This window comes from Gordionus sp. m RMFG-2023, chromosome 4 (assembly GCF_954871325.1).
Source record: "Gordionus sp. m RMFG-2023 chromosome 4, tfGorSpeb1-WG-v2, whole genome shotgun sequence".
NCBI classification, from domain to species: Eukaryota; Metazoa; Nematomorpha; class Gordioida; order Chordodea; family Parachordodidae; genus Gordionus; species Gordionus sp. m RMFG-2023.
The window spans coordinates 17,811,603-17,824,284 of NC_088778.1; the positions used below are offsets into that span (position 1 = coordinate 17,811,603).

The 12,682-nt window shown below is 25.8% G+C and overlaps 1 protein-coding gene across 3 annotated transcripts in view; it reads left to right on the top strand.

Moving 5' to 3' along the window:
- Positions 1-12,682, top strand: part of LOC135928505 (neutral alpha-glucosidase AB-like) — a 72,832-nt gene that overhangs the window by 48,998 nt on the left and 11,152 nt on the right. The window lies entirely within an intron of this gene.

Consider the following 12,682-nt stretch of genomic DNA (forward strand, 5'->3'; position numbering starts at 1 on the left):
AAAATTATGTATTAATCAGTTTTTAATGGTTTTTCTTGAACTATTTGATATAATTTAAAGGATTATTGATCAAGTGAAAATATCAATAAATGGGACTTTCATTCAATTATAGAAATTGTCTATCGATAAAAGAAATTTAAATATTTACTTTATTTAAAATTTATTATAAAATATTTTGCCTATATAACATATATTTAATGAATATTAATAAAATATATTCAACCAAGTTTATAGTTCTTGAATATATGAATCAGAATCTTGTGCATTTCATATATGGCGCTCTAAATATTAAATATAATTGATATAATATAAATTTAAAAATCGCGCCATCACTGGTGACCCACAGGAAGGCTTCTATCTCAGACAGCGCATATCTATTGATATATGCAGATCTAACTACATTGCCATTCACGGCTCCTTGACCTCCTCCCACCCAACATACAATTTATTACACCAATTTTTTTATTATACAGTTTTTATATAGATTTTATTTTACAAATAGTTTACATGATATTTTTAATATATTTTTTTAAATTACGTATATATGTTTTACTTTTAACGTTCATTTTGACTTTTTATGATTATTTTGATTTTTAAAATATTAATAAAATAATTATTTGGAAAAAAAAATATATAACTCACTTTTAAAAGATTCTGATTTTTCGGTAGCGCGTTTACTTTCTTGTGACGACAATGTTTAACTACGGCCTAGCAGTTAACGGTGAAACAATGATAAGATATGACATTGGAAAGTAAATTGTGTCGTCTATACTTGGAAATGTAAAGGAATTACAAGGTCTGAATGGGTTTAAAAATTTTATATATATTTCTTCCTGCTTTGATTTTTCCGTAAAACAAAAGCTAACCACCAATTAGAATTATAAACACACGTTATGTATCCTGATACTTCTCCAAAAATTATACTTTCATCATTATATGATAAATATTCTATAGTGCTTTCTATTGAGGTGGAATACATTTTACTTTTAAATTGATGTAGACCTGTTGGAATCACGGTGTGAAATTTCTGTGTAGGTATAGGTTTGAAAATCTTTCCCTGAGTAATAGTTCTTCGTAATCATAATTTTTTTGGGTCATATATTCAAAATATATGCCTTTAATATTTTCTTTAACGAACTCATACAATTCATATGATGTGATTAATTGCTTTCAGTAAGGCCTTTGTAAACTAGCTCTAGCGGCTAATCTTTTAGCAGTGCCACCAATCCCATTGCAAACACTTTTCCCGTGTGCTGTAGCAGAAAAATGTCATTCCTTCTGTACCTCGAAATCCATCTCATGATGGCAAATATTAATACGATTTTTATACTGTTCAGCGGAGCCATCGGAAAAATAAAATATTTTATTTGGCATACAAATTTTATTAATTAAAAAATTTACCAATGTTTTTTTGAAATAATGTACTGCTATTGTATTGTGTTGCAAAGATTCGGATATCATTACATATAGGCAACAAATATTGGCATACTTTATAATATATAACAAAAGGGTGAAAAGTGGATTGAGCCCTATTCCAATGATAACTTTATACTTCATCCTGAAGTATAAAGCTATAGTTTTCTTAAAAATCACATAAAATTAAGTATTGACCTTCGTCTAAGATCAATTTTAGCATGTTGTTGCTTAAAGGGCGCTACGCTCCCTTTTAAAAGTAGCGGCCGCTATCGCTACCGCTATCGTTTTCAAATGAGTAGGGCTTACGCTACTTTGATTTTTTTTTAAATATTTTTTTTTACGTAACTTTATTTCCACAAATAAAATATTGATATAAAAACATGACTATAATTTGTTACATATATATATATATATAATTTATTTATTATTGCACTTTAATAATAATAACATTTCGGTACTGTCATCCCCAAGTCTAGAGCGACGATCAGAAAGTATAAGCTTTGCCATACTAAATAATCGTTCAGCACTAGCACTTGAGGGCAACGCAGTATTAAATTTAATAAACAAACTTTTTATATGAAAAAAATCATCAAAAATATTTAAATTAGTATTTTTAGATTTAAAAAAAGCATCTAGAGGTTCAATAATATTATTATTATTATTTATTTCAAAAAAATCGTCTATGGAAGGCTGCGGTTTCGATCTTGCTATAGTATCGTGGTTAGGCATGCCATTTTTTAACGTTACCGTCAGCCTATCAAGTTGCCCTTTAGATTCAGTCAAATTAATTATGGCCAATTTAACTTGAAACTAGGATGAATGATAGCAGCTATTACATTATCATCATCATACAGATCTGGAAATCTAATTTATATCATCCTCTTCCTGTTCTCCATCTTCAATATTTTTGTCAGGAATATTACTAGTATTGTTATTATTATTACCTTCCCCAAATATTCTATATTATTTATATCATATTATAAAAAAATTATAATAAATTTAAAACCTGAAGGCCTTCAGGAAATTAGACCCATTATCCGTAATCATCTTACAAACCTTGTTTTGAATTTTGTAAGACCTATGGATTTCTGCAATAATATTGGCTAGAATGTCATAAGTCTGACAGCCAATTATTCTCTTTAGAGCTAACGCTAGAGATTTTCGTTTAAGATTTTTAGGATCAATCCAATGTGCAGTTACTCCTAAATAAGCTCTAAAAATATGACATATTATAAATCAGAAAATAAACATTTTTACCTTTTATTGTGAGTCCAGCAATCTGCCGTTGTACAGACGTAGGAGACATCTGATAGATTTAATATCAAAGATTCTTTCATTTCCTTAAAGCTCTCCAAAATTCTTGCCATCAATGTCTGCCGGCAAAATATCTTGGTCCGTGGAGAAAAAGTGTTTATCATCTTTATAAAAGAATCATTATCCACCAAGGATAATGGTTGAACTGTATCTATTATAAAGTTCATAATGACTTTGTCAGCCAATTTTTGGGATACACCAGGTGTTGATGAATCCAAATTGGTTAATTTTGTTTGTATTAAATTTGATTTGGAAGTGGGTTTATCTTCTTCCATTACCCCAAAACTTTTGAGATATTTTTCAATCTCTTTATAATTTGAAGTGTGCACAGTCTAAAATTATAAAATACTTACAATAAAAATTATGTAGGAGATAAGTACATAAAAATGATTGAAATGACTATTTTAAAATGTTTTAAATAATTTAGATAAAATTTATGAATATATAAAAAAAATGATTGTTTTTTTATTTTAATTTATTTTAAAAATTAAAGATTAGCCTACACATTGATATTAAATTTGTTTAATATATTACCTTTTATAGTTTTTTCAAATTAAAGCTGCTCGTATGATTTGAAGAGATAATTTTGCGGCACATCTTGCACCAAAACCGATATCCAGTATTAATTTTTTCTTCAAGGTTAAAGTATTTCTTGAATTTTGGGAAAGGATCATCTATATTTTGCTCATTTTCCAAAGAAATTTCAATATCTTCAACAATCTCACACATAACAAGATTTATAATGCTTAATATAAAATGTAATGAAATATAAAATAAGATAAAAGCAAGGACATACCAATAACGGAATTTCAAAAATATATAATTTAATGAATGCGCGAAATATAAATTAAATACAGATTGCTATTTAACAACTGTTTATATCTAATATATAACAATAATGTATATTTTTAAATATAAATTTAAAAATTAAATTAAATAAAAGGATTATAATTTTAGATTTTATAAAAAATATATTTTAATAATTTTTAGATGTATTTATTATGTAAAATGCTACTTCGCTACTTTCTAAATTAGTAGCGAGCTACCGCTATCGCTATTTTTTAAAAAGTAGCGCGCTACTTGTAGCGCGCTATTTTAACAACACTGAATTTTAGATTGTTTTAAAACAACGATTGTTGCGTTCATTTTTTCAGAAAAGGTATTATCTACTGGCTTGGTTATTGTTTCAAGAGTGGTTTTATCTACGGATAGCCATTATTTGTATGTTATAAATTTGATGTCCTTAGAACGAAACAATATTTCTATTTGATCGTTTAAATGTGTTGACCCTGGTCAATTATCACATTTGCCCATATACATTTATTTTATTGATTGAAACATTCATTTATTGTCTTATTTACAAGTAAGGGTATGCCGATTTTAGAAAATCCGATCCAATATTTATATTGTTTTGGGTTATTTTATCGTGATAATACTTTTATTTTGCATATAATAATTACATAATAATAATAATAAATTCATATTTGTAATATTTTAAAAATATCAAATTATTTTAAAAAATTGAGTAGCCAAAATTTTGATATTATTTTTGGCGTCATATATGAAATGCACAAGATTTCATATATTCAAGAACTCAAAACTTGGGTGGACATATTTTATTAATAGGGTCCCATGTCAAATCAATCACTTTTCGGCCGACCCCTTTCGATTTTGATGAAAAATCGTAGGCTAGTTATATATGTTCCCATTAGATTAGAAACAAAATTTTAGCGGATTAGCAACTATATTAGCGGAGATATTCGGGGTTAAAGGTCTAAAAAACGTCTTTTTTTGCTTTTTACTGATGTTAAATAACTAGTTTTTAATTTTAAACTAAATATGATCAAATATTGAATATAATATCAATAGCTAAGTTAATAATTTATGATTATGGCAAAAACATCAAAATTAATTTTTGATAAAATATGGGTCATCTTATGGTCAGTTGAAAACTTGAAATTAATATTTCGAAATGTATATGATCTCCGATTTTTAATTTTTTTAAGAAATATTATTCGTTTACTATTTTTTTAATTATTTCTACAACAATTAGCATGGCTGGATATTTATTTTAAAATTTATTGCGATTTTTATACTTTAAAAAAAATAGATGGCGCTATATATAATAGTTTTAATATGTTAAAATTCATTTTTTTATTGATTAAAAATATTTTAATGTATATATATCATACTAAATCGATTACAATGTCCATTATATATATTTATTTGTAATTCAGATCATAAATTTTTAAAATCTTCACAAATTTAGCCTAATTAAGATAGTTTATAAATTAATTAAATCTTACTTCATCTAAAGGAACACAAAGCCTGGCTAGCTTGTGAGATTTCTTCAGAAGATAATATATATGTTCGACCGGTGGGAGTAGAAGGATTGACCAGTGAAAGAATATGAGATTTAGGTAACACTAAAATATCTTTCAGGGGAAATTTAAATGAGGCTGAAGGTCCACAAGGGTGTAAAAATCGGATTTTTACTTCTTCATTTGTATCATATTTATCGATTATATATCCTAACCACCATTTATCATCATATACACATGTTACATATCCATTAATATTTTTAAATATAATTTTTTCATTTAAAAACGAAACTTGTTTTATATTATATTTTTTAGAATTTGAATATATTTTGGTTTTTAGTCTATTTTGATCAATGGGAATAACCCCGTGAATTTTTAAGGTCCCATGTATGGGCAGCGCAGAATTAAATCTTTTGCGAAGGGCTAATTCCCCTTCGATATATTCTTGATTGGATATATATTCAAATTGAATTCCATTAATATTTTCTTTAGCATAATTATATAATTCTAATGGGGTTAGGATTTGATTTTTATTTGGTTTTTGAAGACTAGCTCTGGCAACTAATCTTTTGAAAGTTCCCCCGATACCGTCACATGCATTTTTGCCGTGAGCAGTGGCAAAGAAATGCCATTCGGCAGGAATATTAAAATCGTATTTATGAAGACATATGTTCAGAAAATTTTTGCGATTCTTGTATTGAGACGCGGCTCCATCTGAAAAATATATTATTTTTTCTGGTTTAGAATTAAATTTGGCTGTTAAGAAATTAATAAATTTTTTTTGGTAAAGGTGGACTGCACTAGTATTATGGTTTAATGATTCGGATATAATAACAAAATTTATATTTTTTAAATCTTCTCCAGATTTATAATATGCTACAAATGGATGTATAGTGGCCTGCACGTTGTTCCAATGAAATCCCTGAACTTCATCTTGTAAAATGAAGGAATAATTTTCAGAATAATCTAGAATTGTTAAAAATTCCCCATCTTTTAAATTTTCTTTGGAATTCTTCAAAAATAAACTTTGTTGTTTAGCTATAAACGAGTGACGCAGTAAAATTTGAACTTTTTCTAATAAATAATCGATGAAATCATCAACGGACTTTATAATAGTTTCAAGATTTGTTCTATCCACCGTGATCCATTGTTTAAGTGACATATTCTATACGATTTCTCTGAAACAATTGGTATAATTGTCCCTTAAGAGATTCTATAACAGGGCATTGATCACAATTTGTTAAATAACATTTTGGCTGAGATGGATTACAAATAATTTGCGCCAATAGATAGTTGTAAGAATTTATACAGTAATCTTCTCCTGCTGTATTTTCAGCTATTACATTTGTCATTAATTTCACATTCTGATGAATAGCGCAGACACAAACAGTGTGTGTGCCACTAGCTCCAACTAAATACAGTTTTTTGGTCTAAGTTCGGCAAATTTAGAGAATCCTATTGATATATTTGGGTATTCTTCCTTAAACATCTTGAATATTTCTTTAAGATTATTTAATATAAGTCTTTTTTGAACTGGTTCTTTCTCGCCTTTAACAGATACACAATCTTTTATTCCTGGCATGAGTCGGCTTATTTCATCAGAACTATAAAAATCCTTGACGAGTTTAAATGTTTTTTCGTTTAGTGTCTTTCCTGCCTTATGTTTTGGAAATGAAAGAATTCCACTTTCTTTTACCATCATTTTAGATTTTCTTGCCATGTATGATGTTACGTTGAATTCCTTTTGAATTTTATTTACACTCCATCTTTGAGGCAAAATTGTAAGAATTTGATATTGTTGATTTTTTGATAATTTATCAAAGTTATCCTTTAATATAATAAGAATTTCCTCTTTCATTGGACTATCAATCTCGGAATCAGATATTTCTAAAACCTTAATCTTTATTGCTTTTTCAATCTTTTGAATTTTATTTTTAGGATATTTTTTCTCCATTAAACGTTTTCTTTTAATTGGTGATTCTCCAATATTGTGTAATGTTTCATTAATCGATTCAAAGGCATCCTGATTATGGGTTATTGGGGATATAAATTCTTCGGGAATGTGTGGACCAATTTTACTTAACTGGTATCGGCACGAATTACATATTTTTTGTTGAAGATATAAATGATTATTTATATTAAGCATCCATGGAAGAACTGATCTTAAATTTTTTTTAAAATTTTTATGATTCACTTTATTCAGTGGATTGCAACATTTTATCTTATCTTTTAAGGGTTTCATTTAAAAAAATATGTAAAAGATATGAATCGGTGTTTGTGAAAAAATATTAAAGAAATCAATTTGTATTTTTAGCAACTGTGATTTATCGATTAAATTCGCTAATTAATTTTGCTAATCAGTTTATTTTTAATAATTTTAAGAAAATATAAAAACAGCTGACTTACTTTTATTAATTTTTTCAGTGTTAAACATATGCTCAAAATTCAAAGACTTTGATCAAAAATTTTATAGAGAATGCTCAAATTCATTTGATACCCAAAATTTTATAACTAGTTAATTTTTTGTTAATTATATCGCTTAAAATTTTTTTAAAAATCTTTGAAATTTTCTGGTTAATGACAATTTTATAACATTCTTGGTCTTGATGGGTATGACTTAGTCTGGAAGGGGGGGATGGGGGGTAGGCCGGGTAATTATATGATTTTCGATTTTTCCCTTAATAATTTTCCTGCACTCCTTTAATACTGCTTTTTTGTTCGCATGTTAGTCGGATTTTTTAATTATTTTTAATTTACATTGAAATATTAAAAAAATTATTAAAATTTTTTATCCTGCGAATATCTCAGGGGAATAAGGTTTACAAAGTTATATAATCGAATTTTATGATATATTATACATTAAAATATTTTTAATCAATAAAAAAATAAATTTTAACATATTAAAACTATTATATATAGCGCCATCTATTTTTTTTAAAGTATAAAAATCGCATAATTTTTTAAAATAAATATCCAGCCATGCTAATTGTTGAAGAAATTATTAAAAAAATAGTAAACGGATAATATTTCTTAAAAAAATTAAAAATCGGAGATCATATACATTTCGAAATATTAATTTCAAGTTTTCAACTGACCATAAGATGACCCATATTTTATAAAAGATTAATTTTGATGTTTTCGCCATAATCATAAATTATTAACTTAGCTATTGATATTAGATTCAATATTTGATCATATTTAGTTTTAAATTAAAAACTAATTATTTGACATCAGTAAAAAGCAAAAAAAGACGTTTTTTGGACCTTTAACCCCGATTATCTCGGCTAATATAGTTGCTAATGCGCTAAAATTTTGTTTATAATCTAATGGGAACATATATAACCAGTCTACAACTTTTTATCGAAATTGAAAGGGGTCGGCCGAAAATCTTGTTTTTTTTGCTCATTTGACATGGAATAACCCAATAATCATTAAATAAATATTATATGGGCAAAAAATTTTATAATAAATTATAAATAATTAATAAATTGAATTTCTTTTATCGATAGACAATTTCTATAATTGAATAAAAGCCCCATTTATTGTTATTTTCACTTACAAGATGAATAATCATTTAGATTATATCAAATAGTTCAAATAAGCCATTAAAAATTGATTAATATAATTTTATACAAAGACGTCCCCTTTCGGGAAATTATTCATACACTTTTTAAATATTTTTATCGATTTTGAGAATGAAGATGGCTGCGTCTCACACCAATTATTTTTTATCAATATAAAGGAAGAGTTTAGTAATGTCTACTAAATTTTTTTAAAAAATTGAAGGTCGTATTATTTCCAAAAATTGTTTTTAGTCTTCGCATATTGAATAAAATAACCGGAAATTGGGAAAAAAATTAAAAATTTTTTTTTTACTGAAAATAGAATCTTTGTACGTAATTTTGATATTAAATTTGTTATTTACAATTATGTAATTTTTAAGATATAATTAATTGAATAAAGGCAGATAATGATAAAAATACGTCATTTTTGCCACTTTGAACCCTAATATCTCCAAAAATATAAATGCTACGAGGCTAAAATTTTGGCTATTTCTTAACTACACTAATCTTTTTTTGATTAACAAATTTTAAAAAAATGGAAAGGGGTCGGCCGAAAATCTCATTTATTTTGCTCATTTGACATGGAATGACCCGAACCCGTTTTTATCTTTATAAACCAGAACCGAACTGCTTTTTAGGAATATTTCGGGGTTGGTTTGAGTTTATGTTAATTTTTTAATATAAAGATAGCCAATATTTATGACATTATAAATTATACGGTATGTTGCTTTAAAATAGTTTGAATAAAATATTAATATACGCTTATATTAGCAGACAAAAAATATAACACCCTTTACATATAATTTTAGACTTTTTAGGTGTTAAAAATTTATATCTTTTGGGCTGAAAATAAATATTCTTTATAAATTTGTTTTTTTTACTAGGGCATGTAGTAATTATCTGCATCGGGCCTAATTTTTCATGCCAGGTCCGATTTTTTTTTGGAAAGTTTTTCCTGCCCGGCCCAATCCCAAACGATTTTTTTATTTCTCCCGAAAAGCCCGACCCGAAATAAAAGTAAAATATTTGTCCGCCCGGTCTGGCCCGAATTTATTTAAATATAGAAAAGTTTAATATTTTTTTTGATTGTAAAAAATATATTATACAAATAAAAATTATTACCGCTTTGTTTCTTGCAGGAATTTTAAAATATATCAATTTATTTGACAAAATGTAATGATATTATTAAGGCTGTGCCGATCCACAAATTTTTCAACGATTCGATATTACAAAACCCATCCGATACCGATCCAATATTTTTTTACTTTTGAACCAATATTATAGAAATATTAATATTTTCTATTATCAAAAAACTAACCAACTTTCATGAATGATTAAGTGTATTTTGTTTCAAAAGTTAATAATCTCAAGGTATTTAAGTTCCAATTTATTTTTGTGAATATGACTAAAGTTTAAGTATAATCTACAAGAAAAATTATAAATTGAATCGGGTAATTTTTTCGCCAACAAAAAAAGATGTCTAATGAGATACTCAACAAAGTCTACTATAAGCGTTGGTTTAAAATGATTTATTTATCCCGAGTCTCCTCTTTTCCTTGTTCAGGTTGTGGTAATATTTTTGACATTGGCTCATGGTTAGTCAGGAGAGATAAAGTTTATTTTGAAAATTTAAATCTGGAAAAATAATTTTAAAAATTTTAAATAGGGACAATTTTATAATACCCTTATAATGCTGAAATAAAAATAAATTTATAGCCTCTCGTCTTTTAGTTTTAGTGTTACAATATATATATATATTACAAACCTAAACCTCATTAAACAGTAACTAAGTTTTAATATAATATAAAATAACTCCAAACATAGTTTAAAAATTTTATATTATAAAGTTTCTTCTCTTCTCTTTACTTTATATTAACTTTAAAAAATAAACCTATAAATAGTAGTTTTGTGTTGTGAATTTTTATAACTAAAAATTTTTTTTTTACGATATATCAATTTTAAAATAAAAAACTAAAAATGAGTTCTTCATTTTGACACCAATAACAACTAAGAGCTTAACATATATTATATTTAAAAGTTTTATTAAAATTTTTAATAAATTATATCCCCTATAAGCCTGAGCCAATGTCAAAAATATTACCACAACCTGAACACGGAAACGGGGAGATTTGTTATAATTAAATCATTTTTAAAGTTGAATATCTCATTCAATAATTTTTTTGTTAGAAAAAAAATTACCTGGATGAATTTATAATATTTTTTCTATTTCTCCTTAAATTGTTCATATTCACCAAAATAAATTGCAACTTAATATTATATTTATTACCATTATCATTTAATAATAATAGATTATGAAGGAAATGAATGATTAAGGGTTAAGTAGCCATAATAATTATAATGTATTATCTTATAAACTTATATAAAGACTATTATTTTTTAATATATAATATTCTTAATACTTGTATATTAATAGGTAGTATTGTTAAATAGCTCGATTTAAGCCGATTTTAAAAATCAATATTTTATGCATAAAACGACGCATGCCTTAAGATTATGGTTATAAATGACACAAAAAATTGGGCGTTTATCAGCGAAATGTTAAGGTTTATGTAATATTAATAATAGCATGGCCATTCTTACAATAACACACATAAGTCCTGAATTTTTAATTTAAGAAAATTTAAATGCAAATTTCAGCCGACTCATCCAATTTGAAATGAGTTTTGAGATTCAAAACTTGAATAGAATTTAGGCGATTTAGTCTATTAACAACATTACTTATTAATGTCCACAACAATTTTCTAGTGCTATATAAATTTCTAAAACATCGAACACGTTTAATGTTCATTAACAAAAATCGAACTTATAATATTTAATATAATATAGATAAATGCCTTATATTTTTTTACACAATATATTAGCGATATTTAAAATATATCGTTTATTTTGATAAATATCAAAATTGTTAAAAGATACTTTTTAAATTAATAAGCAATTTTTTCATTACAGGATTCGCCTTTATTCTCGAACAGAAACTCTTATTATGACAGCACAAAATACTGCAATAATATTTTAATCTCATTTAATTCGAACACCATTAAAAACCTTATTTTTATCGTCAATTTAAACAAATTCTCATTAAAAACGAATTATTTTATAAAATTTTTTCTACATTAAACTTATAATTTATTAATTAAAAGTTAGCAGGATATCTATAAAATTATTTTAAGTAATTTTGTACAGTAATGGTATTGTTTTTATTAATTTATGGGCGTCATGGCTAAGAAAAGGATACCTAAAATATTTTTTAAAAATTCTAAATAAATTTATTTGCTAATTTTGTACATTAATGGTATTTGTTTTTATTAATTTATGGGCGTCATGGATAAGAAAAGATTTATATATTCCTTTACACGATATAAATATTCTTCACAAACTTGAACTGATATCTTTAGATTTAAGTGGGAAAATTTAATAAATATTTATATATATTTTTTTATATAAGTTTTAATATTTTATTATTATAGTTTATTTTATTTTTTTAAATTCAATTTTTTATTAAAATTCATACACAAATATGATAAAATATAATTATTTAAAAATTAACATTAAAATATAGAGAATATAATAAAATAATAATGTCATATATCAATTTAAGTTTAAAAAAATACAAATGTATATTTTTATAAAAAGAAGAAGAAAAAACATTATAAAAAAAGAAATATCAAATGGCGAGGTCGGGCCATGATGTTTTAAATATTTGATAATTAGATCTAATTATAGATACGGCGATTTTCTGCTTGAGTTTGTAAAATGGAGAAAGGTATGTTTTTTATTGATTTGGATATTGTTTTGAATAGATCTAAAGCCGCTTGTCCAAAAGAGCAGGTTGATGTAGCTGCTATTGGAACAAAGTGGTTATTACACATTAAGTGTGAGTATTTTATATTTTTTTAGAGATTAGGCTCTTTTAAGGGGATTATGGGAATTATTAGATGGGGCCATGGGATCAATGCAGGTAAAATCCCACATTAAATGCTTTCCCTTGAAAAAGGTACGACGGTTTTGCCGTCAGGGCGTTTTTTATCTGAAAAGGATGTAGGTTCT